At 41.9% G+C, this 22047-nt stretch overlaps 1 protein-coding gene across 1 annotated transcript in view; it reads right to left on the bottom strand.

Moving 5' to 3' along the window:
* Positions 1-17251, bottom strand: part of ARHGAP40 (Rho GTPase activating protein 40) — a 115849-nt gene extending 98598 nt beyond the window's left edge. Inside the window, exon 1 of the mRNA XM_020990802.2 lies at positions 17022-17251. The gene's annotated coding sequence lies outside the window, so the exon portion shown is untranslated. The remainder of the gene's footprint in view (positions 1-17021) is intronic.
* Positions 17252-22047: the final 4796 nt, after the last annotated feature.

The following is a 22047-nucleotide window of genomic DNA, read 5'->3' as shown; positions in this document are numbered from 1 at the left end:
ATGGATTTTGAATGCAATGCTTAGTGGCTGTTTGACCTTAATGCAAGTTTCATTTGCTACTAAGATCTTCTTTCCTAAACTGTAAAATGGGAGTAATGATATTTGCATTACCTACCTCACAGGGTTGTTTTGAGGAAAAGTGGTATGTAAAAATTATGTAAAATGTATGTTGACATACACATGACAGCTACTATAGGTGGTGGTAGTAGCAATAGTCATTTCAATGCAAACATTTTCCAGGTACCTCATTTGACCTTCAGTCCCTCCGACAGGAGGGCAGAATAGAGTATTCTCCCAAAGTCTCCATTTAAAGAAGACCCCAGGGTAGCCGCCACTTAATTTCCCACACAGCTGCAGACCTGGGGATTACTCCCTCGTACCCTAGGGCTGGTACCGTTCCTCTCCTCCCCCCCAACCTTTTCAGCTTCCTTTGTTGTCTTCTCTCATTAGATGATAAATTCTTTGTGAGCAGACTGCCTTTCTTTTTCACATTAGCATCCCCAGCACTTAGCACAGTGCCTGGCATATAAGAGATAATAAATGTTTACTGACTGGCAGACTACTTGACAAAATCTCCTGGACAGCATCTCCATATTGGTCATCTAACCTCCTCGAGGAACAGGAAGCTCACAGCCTCCAGAGGCAACCTGTTCTACTTTCAGACACCCAACGCCAATTACCACTGACAGGTGGGTAAGCTCAAGAGTTTCAGTAATGCCAATGTCTACCAGACCACTAGCCTATCTCTAGCCCAGCCCCTAAAGCCATCATTAAGAAAAGCAATCTTTATGTAGAAGGGGCCCACCATCATGGTCACCATCAACACCAACTACTAACCAAGTGCCACAGAAGGATAGGGGAACCTGAGAACCCCAGGAATAATATTATTCTACAGACGACCTGCCCTGCAAGCATCATCTTGGGGGAACAAATGGCATTGTGGGAAAAGGGACCTACTGGGGGCAGGGCCAAGATGGCGGAGCAAAAGCAGTGACTTGCTTGAGCTGTCCCTCAAACCCCTCCAAATACCTGTTAAAACGGCTCAAAACAAATTCTAGAGCTGCAGAACCCACAAAAAGACAGAGTGAAACAAATTTCTAGCACAAGACAACCTGAAAGGTCAGCAGGAAGGGTCTCTTGCGCAGGGCTGGAAGAGGAGCACAGTTCAGCGTGGGCTGTGCCAGCAAAGACCCGGCCTTAGCGATCCTGGAGCAGGCCTCACAGGACTGAATCACGGAGAGCTGTGGTGGTTTCCAGACTTCTCAACTCACAAACACCAAAGACACCTTAGAAGGTCAGTAGGAAAGGTCTATCGACCACAGTGAGAGAGGTGCTCAGTCCAGTCTCAGTCCAGTCCCAGTCCCGGCATAGCCCCAGGGCAGCAGCTGTTTCCAGAGCTCTCCGCCCACAGATGGAGGGAGGAACCAGCAGCTGATCAGAGGGGGATTGCAAAGATCTCTTTGCTGGCACTGAGGTAGGATTCTCTTGCTTTGCCCACGCTTGGATCTGGGCTGCAGTCGTGGGTGGCAATCCCAGGACAAGGAGGAATACTGGCACGGTGGAGCTGATAGTGGCTGTGAGAGGGAATCCCCCTCACAGTTCCAAGGCATAAAAGAGTGCTTGTGGTCAATCATAGACCACAGCACGGGCCAGGAAAGGAGTAAACACTTCGCCTTTGATCATACCACCTTGGAAGAACTGAAAATTTACAGGTCCCAAGAAGTATCTCTGCAAACAGCTGCACAAAACCCCTGAACATTGTCCACACTGGAGGCAGACCCCTACCTCAAAAAAGAGTTTAAAAGTCAAATAATTGGCTAGGATCATGAGCAAACAGCACAAAAATGCCAGACCATAAAATCTTACTTTGGTGACAAAGAAGGTGAAAACATACAACCAGAAGAAGACAACAAAGTCAAAGCTCCTACATCCAAGCCTTCCAAGAAAAATATGAATCAGTCCCAGGCCATGGAAGAGCTCAAAAAGGATTTTGAGAAGCAAGTAAGAGAAGCAGAGGAAAAACTGGGAAGAGAAATGAGAGTGATGCAAGAAAATCATGAAAAACAAGTCAACAGCTTGCTAAAGGAGACCCAAAAAAATACGAAGAATAACACCTTAAAAAATAGACTCACCCAAATGGCAAAAGAGGTCCAAAAAGCCAATGAGGAGAAGAATGCCCTAAAAAGCAAAATTGGCCAAATGGAAAAGGAAGTCCAAAAGTTACTGAAGAAAATACTTTCTTAAAAATTAGAATGGAGCAATTGGAAGCTAGTGACTTTATGAGAAATCAAGACATTGTAAAACAAAAAAAAAGAATGAAAAAATAGAAGACAATGTGAAATATCTCATTGGAAAAACAACTGACCTGGAAAATAGATCCAGGAGAGATAATTTAAAAATTATTGGACTATCTGAAAGCCATGATCAAAAAAGAGCCTAGACATCATCTTTCAAGAAATTATCAAGGAAAACTGCCCTGATATTCTTGAACCAGAGGGCAAAATAGAAATTGAAAGAATCCACTGATCACCTCCTGAAAGAGATCCCCAAAGGAAAACTCCTAGGAATATTATAGCCAAATTCCAGAGTTCCCAGGTCAAGGAGAAAATATTGCAAGCAGCCAGAAAGAAACAATTCAAGTATTGTGGAAACACAATCAGGATAACACAAGATTTAGCAGCTTCTACATTAAGGGACCACAGGGCTTGGAATATGATATTCCAGAGGGCAAAGGAGATAGGATTACAACCAAGAATCCCCTACCCAGCAAAACTGAATATAACCCTTTAGGGGAAAAAATGGATATTCAGTGAAATAGAGGACTTTCAAGCATTCTTGATGAAGAGACCAGAGCTGAATAGAAAATGTGACTTTCAGCCACAAGACTCAAGAGAAGCATGAAAAGGTAAACAGGAAAGAGAAATCATAAGAGACTTATTAAGGTTGAACTGTTTACATTCTGCATGGAAAGATGATATTTGTAACTCATGAGCTTTGTCAGTATTAGGGCAGTTGGAGGGAAAAAATATATGTATATATAGATAGATAGTTGGATAGAGGACACACTAAAAATAAAATTAAGGGGTGAGAGAGGATTATACTGAGAGAAGGAGAAAGGGAGAGGTAGAATGGGGTAAATTGTCTCACATAAAACAGACAAGAAAAGCCTTTTACAGTGGAGGGGAAACAGGGGAAGGTAAGAGGGAATGAATGAATCTTATTCTCATCAGATTTGGCTTAAGGAGGGAATAATATACACATTCAATTGGGTATGAAAATCTATCTTACCCTACAGGAAAATTGGGAGGAAGGGGATAAGATAGCAAGGGAATGATAGAGGGAAGGGCAGATTGAGGAAGGGGCTAATCAGAAGCAAACACTTCTGAGGAGGGACAGGGTCAAAAGAGAGATTAGAATAAATACGGGGTGGGATAGGATGAAGGGAAATATAGTTAGTTTTTCACAACAGGACTACTATGGAAGTGTTTTGCATGACTACACATGTATAACCTGTATTGAGTTGCTTGCCTTCTCAATGAGGGTGGGTGGGAAGGAGGATGGAAGAGAATTTGGAACCCAAAGTTTTCAAAACAAATGTTAAAAATTGTTTTTACATACAACTGGGAAATAAGATATATAGGCAATGGGGTATAGAAATCTATCCTGCCCTACAGGAAAATAGAAGGGGAAGGGGATAAGGGAAGGGGGAGGGGATAGAAGGGAGGGCAGACTAGGGGAAGAATGTATGCCATCTTGGGGTGGGGGGAGGGCCGAGATGGGAAGAAAATTTGGAACTCAAAATCTTGTGGAAGTGAATTTTGAAAACTAAGAATAAATATTTAAACGAAGTTTTTAAAAAAGGGACCTACCATCCCCAGCACCACCACCACCAGCTGCCACTGCTGAGGCAAGCAAATCAGCCCAGCTAAAGCAGCAAAGTGCCCTCATGTAAATAAAGTAGGAAGTGGCATGAATATACCAGGTAGGTGAAACCACCACCACCACCACCTTGACCATTCCCTTTCCCTCAGGCCCTGGTATTAACAATCCAGGATCTTTTACTCAAGAATAGCATCACACACACCCCTGCCCAGCCTTGTTTCCAGCTCAGCCCCCACAGTTATCAATCAAGGAAGCAAACCTTGCAGAAATGGGACTGGCAACTCCTCTGCAGGAGCTATAGCCCCTGCCATAGAAATAGTAACTACTGAAGATCTGGAAAAGAAAGTTCTTGACACCAAAACCCTTGGCATTTCCAGATGGCTCCACATTATAAACAAAAATAGTTTTATCAATGGACTTATCACCAGGAAGCATAATTACCATCTGCTTTGCTACTACTCCCTAAAGTCCCTAGGTTTTTGTTTTCATCTGATTTGCAGCTAAACCCTCTTATGCATGTTGTCTCCCCCATTGTAATATGAGCCCCTTGAGAGCAGGGACAGTTTCGCTTTTCTGTTTGTATCTACCATTAGCTCAGTACTTGGCACATAGTAAGTGCTTAATAGTTTTTTAATTCATTAATAAGTTTTTCCTTACATTACCCTGAAATCTGTGTTTCTGTAACTTACCTATTGTTCCTACATCTGCCCCCTAGAGTCAAGCAGAAGTCTAATCTCTTCTTCCCACTACAATGGCCTGTACAAGACAGAAACACAGAAGACATCATCAAAGACATGAAGGACTAGAAAGAAGGTGAGTTGGTCACATGGCAAGAGAAATGTACCAAGCCCTGACCTGGCATCCATGAAATATTAAAAGGGCAAACGCAGTCCAAGCTGGCAAGATCTGAACAGTACATGATCATGATGATGTGTGGACAAACGGAAGACCTCAGCACAGTATCAGCAGGAGCGGTCATTAATGAGCAAGTGATAAGGAGCTTATAAGGCTTAGGATCAACAATTCATTCCATTTTAAACTTTACCTTCATGTTTTATTTTACTTTCCTAAACTGGCTCAGATTTAGCAAAGATTATAAATCTACCATCAAGAACGCAGAAAGTCAACAGAAAGTCGACCAGACGTGAAGGGAAAGCAAACTTCCTTCTTCACGAGGAGCTTCTCTAGGAGGCAAGAAATTAGGTAACCTGGGGGAGACAGAAAGAGAAGAATCTCAGTCCTCAAGAAGCTAATATTCTCCTGAGGTCTTCTATCCAGAAGCAAGTGTTTTGAAGCCTTCCGTACAAAAGATAAGCAACAGAAATAACTATGAGCAAACTCATTGTTTTAAAAGGATGTTCGAGGACACAGGATCTACTGTAAGTTAACATTAGAATATCTCCAGCCTTGACCCCTTTCTGTCCAATGAGCAAAAGCTGTAGAGGAGCCAAAAAATTTCTGAATACAAAACACTTTTAAAACCAATCAGGAAAGTTGGTCAGAGGCCATCCAGATGTTGCGCATTGTTTCAGCCTTGTATGGAATGCAGCTCTCAGTGGGCAGTTTTTTGCAGGCTCTCCAAATGTACATAGGCTGCCAGAGACAATGTGGTACAGTGGGAAAATATGCTCATCTTAGATACGGAGAATCTAGGTTGGAAACTTGCCCTTAGGACTTACCACCTATATTACCATGGGCAAGTCACTTAACCTCCCCAGGCCTCAGTTTGTTCATCTGTAAAATGAGTGATTGGACTACACAAGCTCTAAGGTATCTTCCAGCTCTGCATCTATGATCCGCCATTCTTGCATTGAAATACACACATGAGGATTTGTGACAAGTACCTAACTGAGTTGTTATATCATCCTAAGAGCCCAAACTGTTTGGAAAGTGCAACCCCATTTGTCCCATGGAGACAGCTCCCACTGAGACGTCATGGCGCCTGTTAAGAACACCAGCACCAAATCAGAAGATCCAGGCTCTTTGCCCTCACTCAGCTGCTCACTCACTTAGCCTCTCAGGCCTTCCCCTGCCCTGAGACACAGGATTCAGGCACAGCATCCCCTCAGGCCAAAGCCATTGCACTTTCTATCTTAGCACACTGCTGCCCGACTTCTTTTTAGGCTATATATGGTCATCCCAAATTCCCTCACCCTGGCTCTGCTACTTACTACCTGTGTATCTTTGAGCAAATCATTTCCCCTCTCTGGGCCTCAGTTTCCTCATCCAAAAAAGAAGGAAGATTAGATTATGAATTCGAAGGACCCATGTCAAAAACTGCTACCTACCTCCAGAGAAACAATCAATGGACTCTGAATGCAGATTGAAGCATACTTTTTCACTTTATTTTTCTTGCTTTTTTTTTTGCTTTTGTTCTTATTTTTTTCTGCAATTTGGTGAATATGGAAATACATTTTATATGATTTCACATTTTATCATATTACTAGCCTTTTCAATAGAGGGGGAGGGGCTGTAGGGAGGAAGAGAATTTGGAACTCAAAATTTAAAAAAAGAATGTTAAAAATACATTTTTAAAAAGATCAGATTGTGAGTCCTTGAGAACAGGGACTCTAGTGCCTCTTTTAGTATCCTCGATGCTTAGCACAGTGTCTGGCACATAGCAGATGCTTAGTAAATGTTGAGTGATTGAGGAGATAGGATTCTGGGATCTCTAAAGTTCCTTTCAGTTCTAAATCTATGATGTTCACGATGTAAAGAACACAGAACAGACTTGGCTGCCATATAACACACCTCCTCATAATAGATAAATGACAGAACCTGGTGAAAGCACTGGACAGGACCACTGCTAAAGAAGACTGAGATGTGCCCTGTCAGAGAGGACAATAGCCCCAGTAGAGAGCAGAATGGGATGAGAAAACTTTAGGGTAAAAAGATGTGGTGCCTCTGCTTTTTTCCCTCACAAAGAATCAACGGTGCCTGAGAACCATCCCATCCTTAGAACTCACTTGACTACATAGCAGAGATGCCCACACGTGCAGGTCAGGCAGCTGTAACTCTTATCATCTGCCAAGTGGGAGGCTGGGGGAGGGGGGGGAAGAGAAAGGGAGAGGAGGGGGAGGATGGAGGGCAGCTGGTTTCCTGCACTGGCAAGTCCATTGAGCATTTCCTTTCTCCGCCTTTAAGCCCTGGGGTTTTTGTCCTCTGGTATTGTAACTTAGCAGGAGAAAACAACTTGGAACATCCTTCAGGCAGCCTCCAAAGGATATCCCCTTATGCCTCTGGCTGCCCACCAGCTGCTGCTGAGCCAGCAGCTCAGCCTCCACTGCCTGGAGACCTTGAGGAGATCTTCCCCACAAGAAACAAGAGGCAGAACAGAGAGATGAAGGCCACCATCCCCCCTCCCCTGCAAAAGCTACAGAACCCATACGGCTCGCTGAGAGTACAGAGCTTAACAACTAGCATACAACTGGACAGCTACCTGCAATTGGGGCGAGAAGGGGTGAGCCCAGTACCACCTTCTGCAAGGGCTGCAAACCAAGGTTACATACATGTACCGGCTGCAACATCACATAATAGAAGGAATTCTGGGCTTGGGGTCCCTTCCAATTTGTATTGTATGACCCTACTCCATTGTATCCAAGCCCTTCTTTCTTCATCTCTAAGATACATTTAGTCTGTGCCTTTGCCTACCACCCCCCAAGTAATTATGAGGATCAATGGGTGTATATGAAGGCATTTTGCAATACTAGAGTCCTATGCAAATGCAAAGGACTATTATGTATGTACATAGGATGAACCTAGCTCCTGGTTAGCTGTAGGACCCTGGGCAAATCACTTCATCCTGTTTGCCTCAGTTTTCTCACCTGTAAAATGAGCTGGAGGAGGAAATGGCAAACCACTCCAGCATCTTTGCCAAGAAAACCCCAAAAGGGGTCACAAAGAGTCAGACAGAACTGAAACAACTGAACAACAAAAGTGATATGAGACAGAGACAGAGACAGAGAGAATGTGTAAGATAACGTTCCTTTTCTCAAAGAACTGACAGTCTTAGAGGTGGGATGGGGGAAACAATATTAATACTAACACATATAGCAAAAGGAGCCGTGAAGATCCCTGTCATAAAACCCGAGTTAAGATGCCTCTTGTACGACTTGCTGGCTTTGGGACCTTGGGCAAATCACTTTCCCTCCTCTAATACCTCAGTTTCTCCATTTGTAAAATGAATTCTCTTCCAGCTGTAAAATCTTATAATCCTATAAGCTGATGTCTTTGTAACAATTCTTGGCAACTACATAAGGAAAATAGGTTTGACCTCTCTGTATCCCAACCCACAAGTAGCTGTTTAAATGACAATTTATATTTGAGGACAGAAATATAATAACAACTATGACAATCCTACTTCAGACTCTCACTAGCTGTGTGGCCCTGGGCAAGGCACAGCTTCTCAGTTCCTCATTTGTAAACTGAGGAGACTGGACTAAATGATCTCTAAGGTCCCTTCTACAACTATGATAATGTTTGCAAAATGTTTCCTACGCATGTGAGATAAAAAGTGAGATATAAAATACAATATGGGGGTAGCTAGGTGGTGCAGTAGATAGAGCACCGGCTCTGGAGTCAGAGGGACCTGAGTTCAAATCCGGCCTCAGACACATAACACTCACTAGCTGTGTGACTCTGGGCAAGTCACTTAACCCCACTGCCTAGCCAAAAAAAAAAAAATACAATATGGAATTAAAAATACTGGGTGTCCCATAAGTCTTGGTGCAGTTTTAAATTGGGGGAAGTTTTCATAATTTAGAAATGAACTAAAACTTTTAGGAAACATTTTTAATGTGAAAATGCAAACTTAAAAAGGTCAGTTATGTGGCAATTATTTACAGGAGATCATAGATTTAATCAACAAACAACAAACATTTATTAAATGCCTAATATGTGTCAGGCATTGTGCTGAGTACTGGGGATACAAAAAAAGACCAAAAAAAAAACTAGCTCCTATTCTCAAGGAGTCCACAATCTAATTCTTGTTGGCTTGTTTCAGTTGTGTCTGACTCTTTGTGACCCCATTTGGGGTTTCCTTGGCAAAGATACTGGAGTGGTTTGCCATTTCCTTCTCCAGGTTACGTTACAGATGAGGGAAGTGAGGCAAACAGGGTTATGTGACTTGCCCAGGGTCATATAGCTAGTAAGCATCTAAGCACACATTTGAACTCAAGATGAGTCTTCCTGACTTCAGGCCCCGCAGTTTTAGCCACCGTACTACCCAGCAACCCTAACACAGTCAAAAGGGGGAGACGATTATTTTTGTAAAAGTTATAGAATAAAAGAGAGGGCAAGAACTTCAGGGACGATCTAGTCTACCTCCCCCTTTTGCAGTGGAGGACACTGAGACAAGAGAGAGGAAAGTGAACTGCCTAAAGTCATGCAGGTAGTAATCGCAATAGCTAACCGTTTACATAGTGCTCATTATAAGCCAAGCACAGTACTAAGTACTTTACAATTATAATCCTGTTAGATACTGGCAACAACAGTAGGTGCTTTATTATCTCCATTTTATAGAGGAAGAAACTGAGGCAAACAGAGGTTAAGTATTAGCCTGAGGTTACCCAGCAAGCATTAGAACTAGTCTGAGCTAGGTAAGTGACAGACCTTGGATTTGAGTCCAGGTACTCTGACTCCAAATTCAGTACTGTTTCCCCTGAACCACAAAGTGATTCATCGTTTTAAAAGAGTATTCACAATTTACATGGAATTTGAAAATAGGGTCAATTTGCCCCACAAACTGATTTGCACAGACCTTTTTAGGAACACACTTTTTGCATAAAACAAGCTATTTTCATACTGTGACCACAAAGTATGCTGTTACTAGACAGCTGAACACAATGCATCTTTTTTTAAAAATTAATTTATTTGGTGAGGCAATTGGGGTTAAGTGACTTTCCCAGGGTCACACAGCTAGTAAGTATCAAGTGTCTGAGGCAACATTTGAACTCAGGTCCTTCTGACTCCAGGGCCAGTGCTCTATCCATTGTGCCACCTAGCTGCCCCACACAATGCATCTTTAACAGATTGATGTCGATATTCTGGTTGTACTGTTCTGTTAACTTCATTTTTACTGGAAAAAAAATTAGTTTGTGTTGTGTACTTGTGGCTCAGAGATAGCTGAATCTGTCACGTGATCAAAAAAAGCTTTATTTTTTTCCTTAAGACTCCCTAAAACTGAAAAGGATGAATTTTGAATCCTTTGGTTCTGGGTAAGAGTAGACAAGTCTTGGTAACCAAGTTTGTTGTACTCTCAATGAATACAGGTCTCAATTCTCTTCTTTCATTTCTTAGCCACAGTTCCACATCGTGTAAGAAATCTTAGCGTCTGCTCCAAACCTTCTCATTAGAATCTCTTCCCTGACTGATAAATCACTATTAAACTGTAATTTTGGTTTTTTGGGTGGTTTTTTTTGGGGTTTTTTTTGGCGAGGCAATAGGAGTTAAGTGACTTGCCCAGGGTCACACAGCTAGTAAGTGTCAAGTGTTTGGTCTGAGGCTGGATTTGAACCCAGGTCCTCCTGGCTCCAGGCTGGGCACTCTGCAACACCTAGCTGCCCTATAGAGCCTCAAAAGAACATGTGATCAATTCTCAATAATCAGAATTGTAGAAAGACATGCAGGGAAGCATAATCTGTCTGTCTCCTCCCACCCCTATTTCTCTCTATATAATCTTCTGTCTCCTCTTTCTATCTCTCTCTTTCTCTCATCTCTACCATCTCTTTCTCTCTCTCCCTCTTTTCTCCTGTCTCCCTCTCTCCTCCCAAATTCTTGCTATCAAATTCCGTGAGTTTGAAGAGGCCTCAGAGGTCACCGAACCGGTACCCTCATTTTACCAATAACAGATGAGGAAACAAAAACCCAGATAGATTAAGGAACTCTGGGATTACAGAGATTCCCACCTTTATGTCACAGATCTAAGATTTAAATTCAAGGTCTCTGATTCCAAATCTTATACAATGCTGACGGTCAGCCAACCTGTATGTACATGGGCATGAGTCCTCTCCAGGCTTTCTATTTATTCTCTCCTCTTATGACTCTGTCCCAGAAAACCAATCCAAGATCTCTTAATCTTAACCACCCCTCCCCAGCTCATCCCTCTGCCTTCCCCTTGGACCTAGAGTTAAAAGCTATAACCTAGACTATTTATTAGGAATCTCTAATGTGACCTTCAGGCAGAGCTGATGTAAAGGTGAAACAGGCAGCCACCCAGAGCACAACTTGGTGGAGAGGGGCACAGAATCCTTGTGGCAACTTTTCTAGGGGCCCCTGGTCAAAACACTGAAGCCCCACTTTCACAGTCTGTACTCCTACTGAAAATCTAGATCAAGAAAGCTTTTTCCCTTCTGCACTACGTGCTCCCCAAATTCTCTTTATTCTTGTCTTACAGTTTGACAGGTATGCCACCCCAATCAAACCTTCTACCTGCCCCACTGTACTAATGTAGGCCCTCTGTGCAATGAGTCAGTCACATCCTTCGGTTCACCTACTTGTCTTACCAGGTAAGTGAAAAAAAAAAAAAGATGTGTGGCATTGGAACAACTCTTACATATACTTTACTCAAATGCATTAATTTCTCACCTCTGGCACTTATATTTAAAGCTAAAAGGACCATATCTAGCTCAGGGATATACTAGAGTCAGCTTGCATCAGAGAGCCGAATGTTAAATTCTCAGTGTGAGCATTTACATCTCAGAAATTGGCAAAAGTTACATATCAGAGACTGAGTTGTCCAGACATAGGAATGTGATAGAGAAAATGTGAATAATGCAGATTAAACTTAAAAGTGTATCATGTATACATTTTTCTGGACAGCCTGTTGTTAAATATTTAACAGCACGTCTATGTTAACCCAGCTAAGGTCACACATGTCATAAGTGGCAGAATTGGGATTTGAACTCCAATCCTTGGATTCCATATCCAGTGTTCTTTTTTACTTTACCATGGAGCTGACTGACCATGGTCTAGTCGCCAAAACTTTCTGAGCCTCAGTTTCCTCAACTGTAAAATGGAGCTAACACCTGAAATACTCACCTCAAAGGGTTGTTCCCAAGATCAATTGAAATGTTTGTAAACTACTTTACAAACTCTGAAGTGCTAAATAAATATTAATTTTAATGATGAAAATTTCTAAGGCTAGAAAATCCTGCTCCCCAGAGTCCACTGGAGCTAGTTTTCCAATAAGACATCTATACAAGAGTGCTGGGCTTCAAATCAGGAAGACCTGAATTTACATCTTGTCTCATATATGTACTAGCTCTGTGACCCCAGGCAAGTCACTAAACTTGTCTGCCTCAGTTTCCTCATCTGTAAAATGGGAATGATAATAGCACCTATCTCCCAGCATCATTGTGAGGCTCAAATGAGATAATCCATGTAATGCTCTTTGTAAACCTTAAAGTATTATAGAAATGCTAGCTAGTATTATTATTATTAAATCAGGACAATAAAAGCTTAGGTAGACAATAAAAACAGGGCTACTATTTTCAAGACTTCCCCAAAGCCCACAAATGCCTCAGATGTATCCTGAGGCTAGCGGGCACCAATGAACTAGAGGAGAGATTTCTTAGGATCCCAAATCAGAGACTGATGGGCCAAACAGTGGAGAGCTATTTTCAGGAAAACTAAGATCAAATATGGGTGGGTAGGTGGTGTAGTGGATAGAGTGCATGGCCTACAGTCAAGAAGACTCATCTTCCTGAGTTCAAATCCAGCCTCAGATACTTACTAGCTGTGTGACCATGGGCAAGTCACTTGACCCTGTTTGTCTCAGTTTCCTCATCTGTAAAATGAGCAGGAGAAGGAAATGGCAAACCACTCCAGTATCTTTGCCAAGAAAACCCCAAATTGGGTCATAAAGAATTGGACATGATTAAAAACAACAAGGCCAAATATTTCTGAGTTGATGCCATAAGTAACACCTGGCTACCTAGGCTGATATCTCTCGAAATGAATTTGATGGGGCAGTGAAGTGGCGTAGGGGATAGAGCACCAGCCCTGAAGTCAGGACGACCTTAGTTCAAATCCGCCTCAGACCAAACACTTCACATTTACTAGCTGTGTGACCCTGGGCAAGTCACTTAACCCCAACTGCCTAATCAAAAGAAAAAAAAAGAAATGAATTTGACATTCATCTATTTTCAGAAAGGTCAGTGTCCCACAGGTGAGAATCCACCAAAGAAACCCTCCATGTGACCAGCTAAAGAAAGAACAAGTCATCGAGCAGAAAAGGACAGTTTTGTGAGTAGTTTTTCTTTAAGATCACATATTTTAAGATCATAGATTTGGGGCTGGAAGGAACCTTGGCGAACATGTAGTACAACCCCCTCATTTCACAGATGAGAGAACTAAGGCTCAGGAGTAGTTAAGTCACTTGCTCACGGTTTCAGAAATAGTAAGTCAAAGATGTGAATTTAAAAGTGAGGTCATCAGACACTTACTAGCTGTGTGACCCTGAGCAAGTCACTTAACCCCGATTGCCTCAAAAAAAAAAAAGGTTATAGCGAGGTTCTCTGACTCCAAATCCAGAGTTCTTTCCTCTACACCACATCAAAGAAACAAATGAAAAACTGCTCAGCTTCAATAGAATTACTGCAATGAACAGAAGTCCCTAAAACTGATATAAATTTATAAGAGGAATAGCCATTTCCCAATATAAGTCAGATTCAAGTCAAGCAACATTTCTTTAAAAACCTACTATATGCAAGACACTGAAAGTCAAAGGATATCCATGTATAATTGGGGAAAGAGGCAATCAGTGATTAATTATCACTTGAAAAATTGTTTAAGCTCCCAAGACAAATGCACATCAAAACAACTTTGAGGTATCCATTAAACTAGAAATCATGAAAGATAAAATTCACTGATGGTGGTCTGTGGGGGAAAATGTATACTGTTAAGACCGGTTGGTAAGTAGCAAGGTATTAGATAGCTTGTATACTACTGGACTTGACCTGAGTTCAAATATGGCCTGAGATGCCAGCTAACTGTTTGACCCTGGACAAGTCATTTCACCTCTCTGTGCTTCACTTTCCTCATCTGTAAAATGAGGATAACAATAACACCTACCTTCCAGAACTGTTATTTATTTGTAATAACATTTGCATTTTGCAAACCTTCAAGTGCTATATAAATTCTAACTATTATTTATTGGTAGAGTTATGAATGATAACAATATTTTTGCAGAGCAATTTGACAATGTTATAAAGCTGAACCCACTTCTAGTACTATATCCTAAATATGTTCTCAAAAAGGTTGTGGGGGTGGGGTGCAGCTAGGTGGCTCAGTGGATAGAGTACTGGCCCTGGATTCAGGAGGACCTGAGTTCAGATCTGACCTCAGACACATAACACTTACTAGCTGTGTGACCTTGGGTAAGTCACTTAACCCCACTGCCTAGCAAAAACAAAAACAAAAAAACAAAAAAATGGTTGGGGGGGGAAGAAGGGAGGAAGTGTATTTGTATAAAAATAGTCATAGTGGCTTTTTTGTAATAGGAAAAAAGCTGGCAGTAACCTATATTGAAACCAAAGCTAGATTAATTGTTGAACAAATGGTGGCATGTCAATATGGTATATTTATTATAAGCCATAGCATTTCCAGGATCCATGATATATCAGTAAGTTTGGAAAGTATTTTACATAAGTTACCTCATTTGATCCTCACAATAATTATTATCCTCATTTTGTTGTAGTTCAGCCATTTCAGTTGTGTCCAACTCTTGGTGACCCCACTTGGGATTTTCTTGGCAAAGATACTAGATTGGTTTGTCATTTCCTTCTCAGCTCATTTTATAGATGAGGAAACTGAGGCAAACAGCATTAAGTAACTTATCCAGGGTCACATAGCCAACAAGCATCTGAGGCCACATTTGAACTCAGCTCTATTCTGACCCCTGGGCTAGTACTCTAGTCACTTTGCCACCTAGATGCCCCATCCTTATTTTACAAATTAGAAAAGTAAGCCTTCGAGAAATTAAAGTGACTTGCCCTGGGTCACTTATCTCCTTCAGATCCTCCAGATTTTCATCATTCTATCCACTATATCACCTAGTTTCAAGTACTCCTTCTATAGAAGCAGATGACTTAGAACAGAGGTAGCAAATACCACATTCTGCAGGAATGACATTAAATGAAAAGGGAAACATTTAAGTATGAAAAAAAGAGGTATAGAGGAACAAAAATAATGAACAAAATAAATATACAATAAAACACAGATAATGTTAATAGGTGTTTTTCTTAATATGCAGCCCTCAGGAATCCTTTGGTCTAGCTTAGAAGCTCCCATTTCTTTCAGAGTTTGACACCACTACCCAAAAGGGCAGTTTCAAGAGCTCTTGTAGGAGGAAAAATGGTCTCAGGGCCTTCACCCCTTTCTGGTAAAGAGCCTTCCTCTGCAATTAGCTAGGCTGGTCATTCAAAAAGAGACACAGCATCCTCAGTGCAGCCCTTACTTGAAGCTCCTCCAGCTTGATGGTACCTGCCAAAGCCTGTGCTCAGAGGCATGGCATTCCTGAACCTCAACACCACTGAGACATTTTTAACAGAAGATTATTGTGCCCCAATAACAAATAAGAAAACAAAGAAATATGCAAAGATTTATTCAAAGTGATGCCAAATAAAGTAGGATCAGAATAGCTATGACTGTAAGAAAGAACCACAAAAATATGATAAACAGACATGAGACCAGAAATGGACACAGAGCAAATACTCCGCTATTTTGTAGGTACACAAACATTGATTTTCTTTTATCAAACTAGAGTTTGTGGTTGTAGGTGTAATATTATTTATTAGCTTTTGCTGAGATAGTTACTGTTAGTAATAAATGTTATGGGAGGAAAAGAGGCAGTCTAAGAGTAGGGAAAAGAATTTAAGAGAGAGAGAGAAAATGGAAAGGAAGATAGTGAAAGAAAAAAAAGAAAGGTAAAGAATGAAAAGTGAGATAAGTGTGAGAGTAAAGGACTTAGGAAGAGTATGAGAAATCAAGAAGAATGAGCGTGAAAGAAGAGTAAAAGAGAGAGTACGATAAATGAGTGGGCGAAAAAGAGACACCTCCTTCTCTTCCAAACACACTCAGTTCCTCACACTCAGAACAGGGAACCTAACTCCAGCACTTCTTTCAAGTGTCCAACTTACCAAACATAATGTAATGTGACAATTAACACTAACACTGTAAATTCAAAACCCTGCCCAGAAAGCAATTTATCAGATACAATCTGGTTAAGCAAAAGAGAAAAACATTCAAAGTTAAGTCATGTGTCTCAGTGAATAATATAATTAGCTCCAGGTCTGATCTGGGCGAGTCGAGGGTCACAGGGAGCGCCGGCAGAGGGCCAGACAGAGCCCCGGAAGCCCGGAGCACGGGGGCAGCCTCCACCCAGACACATCTTCTCCGAGACCCAGTCGGTGCTGGAAAATGGGTCTCCAGGCCGTGGCAACTTGCCCACCTCGGCTTCACCAGAGACTTCTCTCCCCATCTCTGCTTGGCTCCCCACAGATGTGCAAACAGTCGTCGGAGCAAAGAGAACCAGAGGTTCGCAACAATCGCTCTTTGAAGGTTAAAATAAGAAGTTAAACATTTGTACCTTTAAATATCCCCCGGCAGGCCCGGACCGGCCCTCACCTCGCTTGGCCTGAAGAAAGCGAAGTGCCCTGGCAACGGACTCCGCCCCTCTCGCCCTTAAGCCCTCTCCCTTAGGACAGCTAATGGGGCTTTTTTTTCCCCTTTTCTTACCTTTTAGATCGTCCAAGCAATCCCTCCCCTCACTTAACTAAGCGCCACTCCCGTGCAGAGTACTCCTTGACTCCCTCCCTCGATTGAGCCCCCCAAGTTGCTCAGGTCCCCCTTTCCCTCCCTCATTAGAGACCCCAGTGTTCCTCTTGTTACTCTTTCCAGTGCACTCTCCCCCAGAATCCCCAGATCCCTCACCTACTACCCCATCAGAACCCCCAAAGGTCCCCTTCCTCTCATCGAGACTCCCGATCCCCCTTCTCCCGGAACCCCTAGAACCTTCGCCTTCTCCAAGAGCCACTGATGCCCCCGAACTAGACCTTCCCCTCCCCACAGAAGCCCCTGTGATGCCTCCTACAACTCCCCGGTCAGCTCAAAGAGCCCACACGCCCCTCCACGCTCCCTACCTGTTCTGTGCTATAGGAGGGATGGACTAAGCGCGACTGGGCAGGGATTGGGGCAATTCTGGTGCCGGTTCCACTCGTTACCCGCGAAACGGGAGATGAAGGCAGAAGGCAGAGTGCAGAGCCCAGCGGCAGGAGCAGAGCGCCGGGTTCCTGGGCTCCCGGGTCTGGAATCCGTCTCCCCAGGGAAGCTGGAGCTAGGAGCGGGGGCGTGGAACAGGAGGGCGGGGCGGCCGGCGGGCAAGGGGAGGCGCTGCTCCGAGCCGAGCCAAAGTGGACAGCCCCAAAGATCCGAGGAAGCATCAAACCCGGGAGCTGCTCTCTGCTTACTGGCCAGCTGTGGGGCTCCTTCTCAGTTCAGTATCCCCCATTCAACAGATAATTAGCTAAAGTCTATTGTATTTTGGAATTTTCCTTTAAAAAAAAGATACTTAAATGCTCATACCCTTTGACCCAGATCTGAGCAATATTCTCCAATGAGGTCAAAGATAGAAAGTAAGAAAATAAACAAACAAATAAATAAATAAATAAATAAAAACTAAAAAAGAAAAAAGAAAGTAAGGTCCTATATACATCAAAATGTTCATAGCAACACGTTGTGGTAGCAGAGAACTGGAAAGAAAGTCCCCCAATGATTAGGATAGGCTAAAATAATGTGTAGTATATAAGTGTGCTTAAGAAACAACGAATATGAAAAATACAGGGAGGAAGGGGAAGACATGGGAACAGATGCCAAGTGATATAAACAGAACTAGGAAAACAATATGAATGATGATCACAACAGCATAAGGGGAAAGACCAACAAAACAATAGATACTGAATTCTGTGGAATTTTCCCCAAGCTAGGCTCCAAATTGGAAACAGAAAAATACATCGGGCAGCTAGGTGGCACAGTGGATAGAGTACTGGGCCTGGAATCAGGAAGTCTCATCTTCCCGAGTTATAAACCTGGCCTCTGACATTTAGTAGCTGTGTGACCCTGGGCAAGTCATTTGACCCTGTTTGCCTCAATTTCTTCGTCTGGAGAAGAAAAATGGCCTAAGAAAATGGAGAAGAAAACACCTAAAAGGCACTTACCAAGAGTAGGACATTAACAGAAAAGAATATATCTCCCTTCTTTGCAGACTATGAGTGTGGAACATTATGCAGACTGTTGATATGTTGGTTAGTTTTACTGAATTTTTTTCTTATTGTTATTTTTTATTACAAGTGATGGCTTTCCAGGAGGGGTTGGGAGAGGAATATATTAGGAGACTTAGAAGATGCAAAAATGTTAATACAACTTTTTTAAACCCTAAAAGGAATAGTTTAAATAGAACTTACTGTATGCAGAGTCCAGCTCTTCAAGGGGTTGGGGGTGGGGTGGGGGGAGACAAAGAAAATTCCTTGCTCTCATGAAGCTAAAGGGCTAGTTTTATTTCCAGGCCTTGCCATTAATTGTATGACCTTGCTCAATTTATTTAACACCTCAGTTTCCTCATCTGTAAAATGGGAGATAAAGTATGGAAAGCACTTTGTAAACTTAAAAAAAAGTAAGATACTATATGAGAGGCAGTTTGGCATTGCAAATAGAAGATCAGCTTAGAGTTAGGATGACCTGAGTTCAAATCCTGCCTCTAACAAAGAAGTTCTCATATACAAAAGTTCTTTGAATTCCAGTCAACAATCAACGGGGAGGTTTCTTAGCATAGGAGTCAGGGGCCTCAAGGGAGGTAGCATGGTGCAATGAGAAGAACTGGCCAGGAAGTGAGAGAACCTGAGTTCCTGCCACTGAGACTACCAGTATGACCTTGGGCAAGTCACTTACCCTCCCTTGGCCTCAGTTTCCTCAACTGTAAAATGAAGTGGTTGGACTAGATGACCTCTGAGGTTCTTTCCTGATCTACCATGATCCTATGACCAGATCATTGCATAAGAAATTTATGCTGGCACCTGTGTGAAGGATGGATTGAATTGGAGAGGCAGGAAGACCTATTGGGAGACTTGTAATAGTTCAGGCAGATGGTAATGAGAGGCTGTATGAGGGAGTTAGCTGTGGGAATAAAAAGCAATGCATTTTAGAGATGTAAGGGGAGGAAGCAATAGCACTAGACAACTGATTGTATATAGACTGTGAGGGAAAGAGAAGAGTCCAAAATAATCTCAAGATTTCCAGGCCTCCCTTCCCTACATACTTCCAAGAAACAAATAAACATAGTAATCAATCTGTAGGAGATTACTCTGTTGCTCAAAATTCAGATGGAAAGTCTTTGGTAAAATTCTGATGGATCTACTTTAGAGCCAAAGTTTTGATGGAAACATGTAGTGAATACTCCCAAGCTCTCCCAAAAGGCTAATCTCTTATCCTTTGTATCCCCTGAATTTCCTTGTCCTGAGTCTTCATGGCTCTACCTGTGGCCTTTGTTTGTCCTGTGGCATTGTTACAACTAATTCACACACCTGAACTATGGCCCAAAATCTGGAACCACCACAGAAGGAGGGATAGCTGGAGAGAGAGGTTCAACTGAAGCAGCTTAGGAGAACAGCTTATCCAGAGTAGGCAAGAAATAGTTACCATTAAGAAATAGTCACTACGGACTGATCCAACCATTCTGGAGAATAAGTTGGAACTATGCCCAAAGGGCTATAAAACTGTGTATACTCTCTGATCCAGCAATACAATTCTAGGTCTGCATCCCAAAGAGATCGTAAAAAAGAGAAAAGGACCCACATGTACAAAAATATTTATAGCAGCCCTTTCTGTGGTGGCAAAGAATTGGAAATTACAGGGATGCCCATCATTTGGGAATGGCTGAACAAGTTACGGTATATGAATGTAATGGAATAGTATTGTTCCATAAGAAATGATGAGCAGGCAGACTTCAGAAAAACCTCAAAAGACCTACATGAACTGATGCTGAGTGAAGTGAGCAAAACCAGAAGAACACTGTACACAGTAACAGTAACATTATATGGTGACCAACTTTGATAGACTTAGCTCTCCTCAGCAATGCAATGATCTAAGACAATTCCAAAAGACTCATGATGGAAAATGCTATCCATATCCAAAGAAAGAACTATGGAGTCTGAATGCACATCAAAGCATACTATTTTCTCTTTTTTGTTTGTTTGTTTTTTCTTTCTTGTGGTATTTCCCTTTCGTTCTGATTCTTCTTTCACAACATGACTAATATGGAAATATATTTAATATGATTATATATGTATAGCCTATTTCAGATTGCATGCCATCTTGGGGAGGGGAGAAGGAAGGGAGAGGGGAAAATTTAGAACTCAAAATCTTATAAAAATGAATGTTGATGGGGGCAGCTAGGTGACGCAGTAGATCAAGTTCAGCCTTGGAGTCAGGAGGACCTGAGTTCAAATCCAACCTCAGACACTTGACACTATCTGTGTGACCCTGGGCAAGTTACTTAACCCCAATTGCCTCACCAAAAAAAAGTTAAAAAAAAAGTGAATGTTGAAAACTAAAAAAATATTAATTAATAAAAAGACATGGTAATAGTCACCAGAAAAAATAAATGCTTGTTAATTTTTTAAAAATTAACTAACAAAAAGAAATAGTCACCAGAGATGGGGCAGAAAGGACTCTGACAGAGTCGTGGAGGAAAAAAGGGAGGAAACTAACCCTATCCTTTCACTGACACTGTGAGACATGTGGATGCTACAGGTTCCAAGGAAAGATGAGACCTGTCAGAGCGGAGAGTTGCTCGTCTCCCTTTTATTTTTTACACCATGGACTCATTGCCTCAATCCCAAACTCTCAAGGCACTCATAATCATTGCATTGTTGTACACTCTATAGCTTTCCTAGGCCGGATACTCGCACCCTTTTTAGGTTCTTCCCCTACACAGCAGGGGAGAAAGACTGCTCAACCCCAAGAAAGTACTATTAGTCTGGAACAGGGGTTGGGAACCTGAGGCCTCGAGGCCACATGCGGCCTTCTAGGTCCCTGGGTGCAGCCTTTTGACTGAGTCCAAGTTTTATAGAACAAATATTAAGGGGATTTATTCTGTCAAGTTTGGATTCAGTCGAAGGGTCACACTTGAGGACCTAGAGGGCCATACATTGCCTTGAGGCCACAGGTTTCCTACCCCTGGTCTAAAACATAGGTTCCCAAAGTGGGCAATACTGCCTCCTGGGAGGGTACTGGAACGATTGGGAGGAAGTAACAGCCTCAGAAGGGTCATTGAATAAAAATAAGGAGGTGGTGGAAGCATAAGGAAAGAAGAAAAGATAAGAAAAACCATTTGTATGTGTTTCATCCATTGTGTAACAGAGTTAAAGTCATAGTGATTACATTATTTTCCAAATAAACACACAACATGCAAGTTATAACTGATCAGTGGTCAAGTCTACCAACAGGTCTTAACAAACAAGTGTTGGCAGGAAAGCATGTTGCTCATTGTTGGGAAGTCCAGCATGTATCAGCAGGAATATGTGCATGTAATGATGTGGTTACAATATGACACTATACAGTTACATGTATAGTATATGTAATATAGCATCAGCAAAATTTCAGGGTAAGAAAAAAACACAAATTTACAATAAATTATTAAATTTAAGATGCATCATTTAAAAGAATATATTTTGTATGTTTTTGAAATGATGCAAATTTTTTAAAAAGTTAAAGTGTTAAAGAAAGTAGATTTCCAGGGGGGCACTGAGTAATTTTTTTTGAAAAGGGGGCAGTAGGCCAAATAAGTTTGGAAACCTCTGGTCTAGAAGGTTGACTGGCATTCCAACTCTGGATTCTTTCCATAAGCCCATCCCTCCCCCAGAACAGTACTATATGTCAGAGCAATTGTATAGATTCCTGAGGGGATAGAGTACATCAGGTGAAAGATTTATCTTGACGATGGACTCCAGTATTAGTCCTTTGCATTTTCAGTTGGGTGAAATTAAACTTGTATTATAATTGGTATTTTGTCAGCCTGAATGCTTGCACAGGAGATAAGAGCCCTTAGAAAGACAAAAGCCCAAAAAAAGAAAAAAAAGAAAGATATAAACCAAATTCTGGTACTCCCAGGAA

This window comes from Phascolarctos cinereus, unplaced genomic scaffold (genome assembly GCF_003287225.1).
Source record: "Phascolarctos cinereus isolate Bilbo 61053 unplaced genomic scaffold, phaCin_HiC Scaffold_2;HRSCAF=192, whole genome shotgun sequence".
NCBI classification, from domain to species: Eukaryota; Metazoa; Chordata; class Mammalia; order Diprotodontia; family Phascolarctidae; genus Phascolarctos; species Phascolarctos cinereus.
The sequence above is the reverse complement of the archived record's forward strand: the minus strand, read 5'-3'. Positions and strand labels throughout refer to the sequence as shown.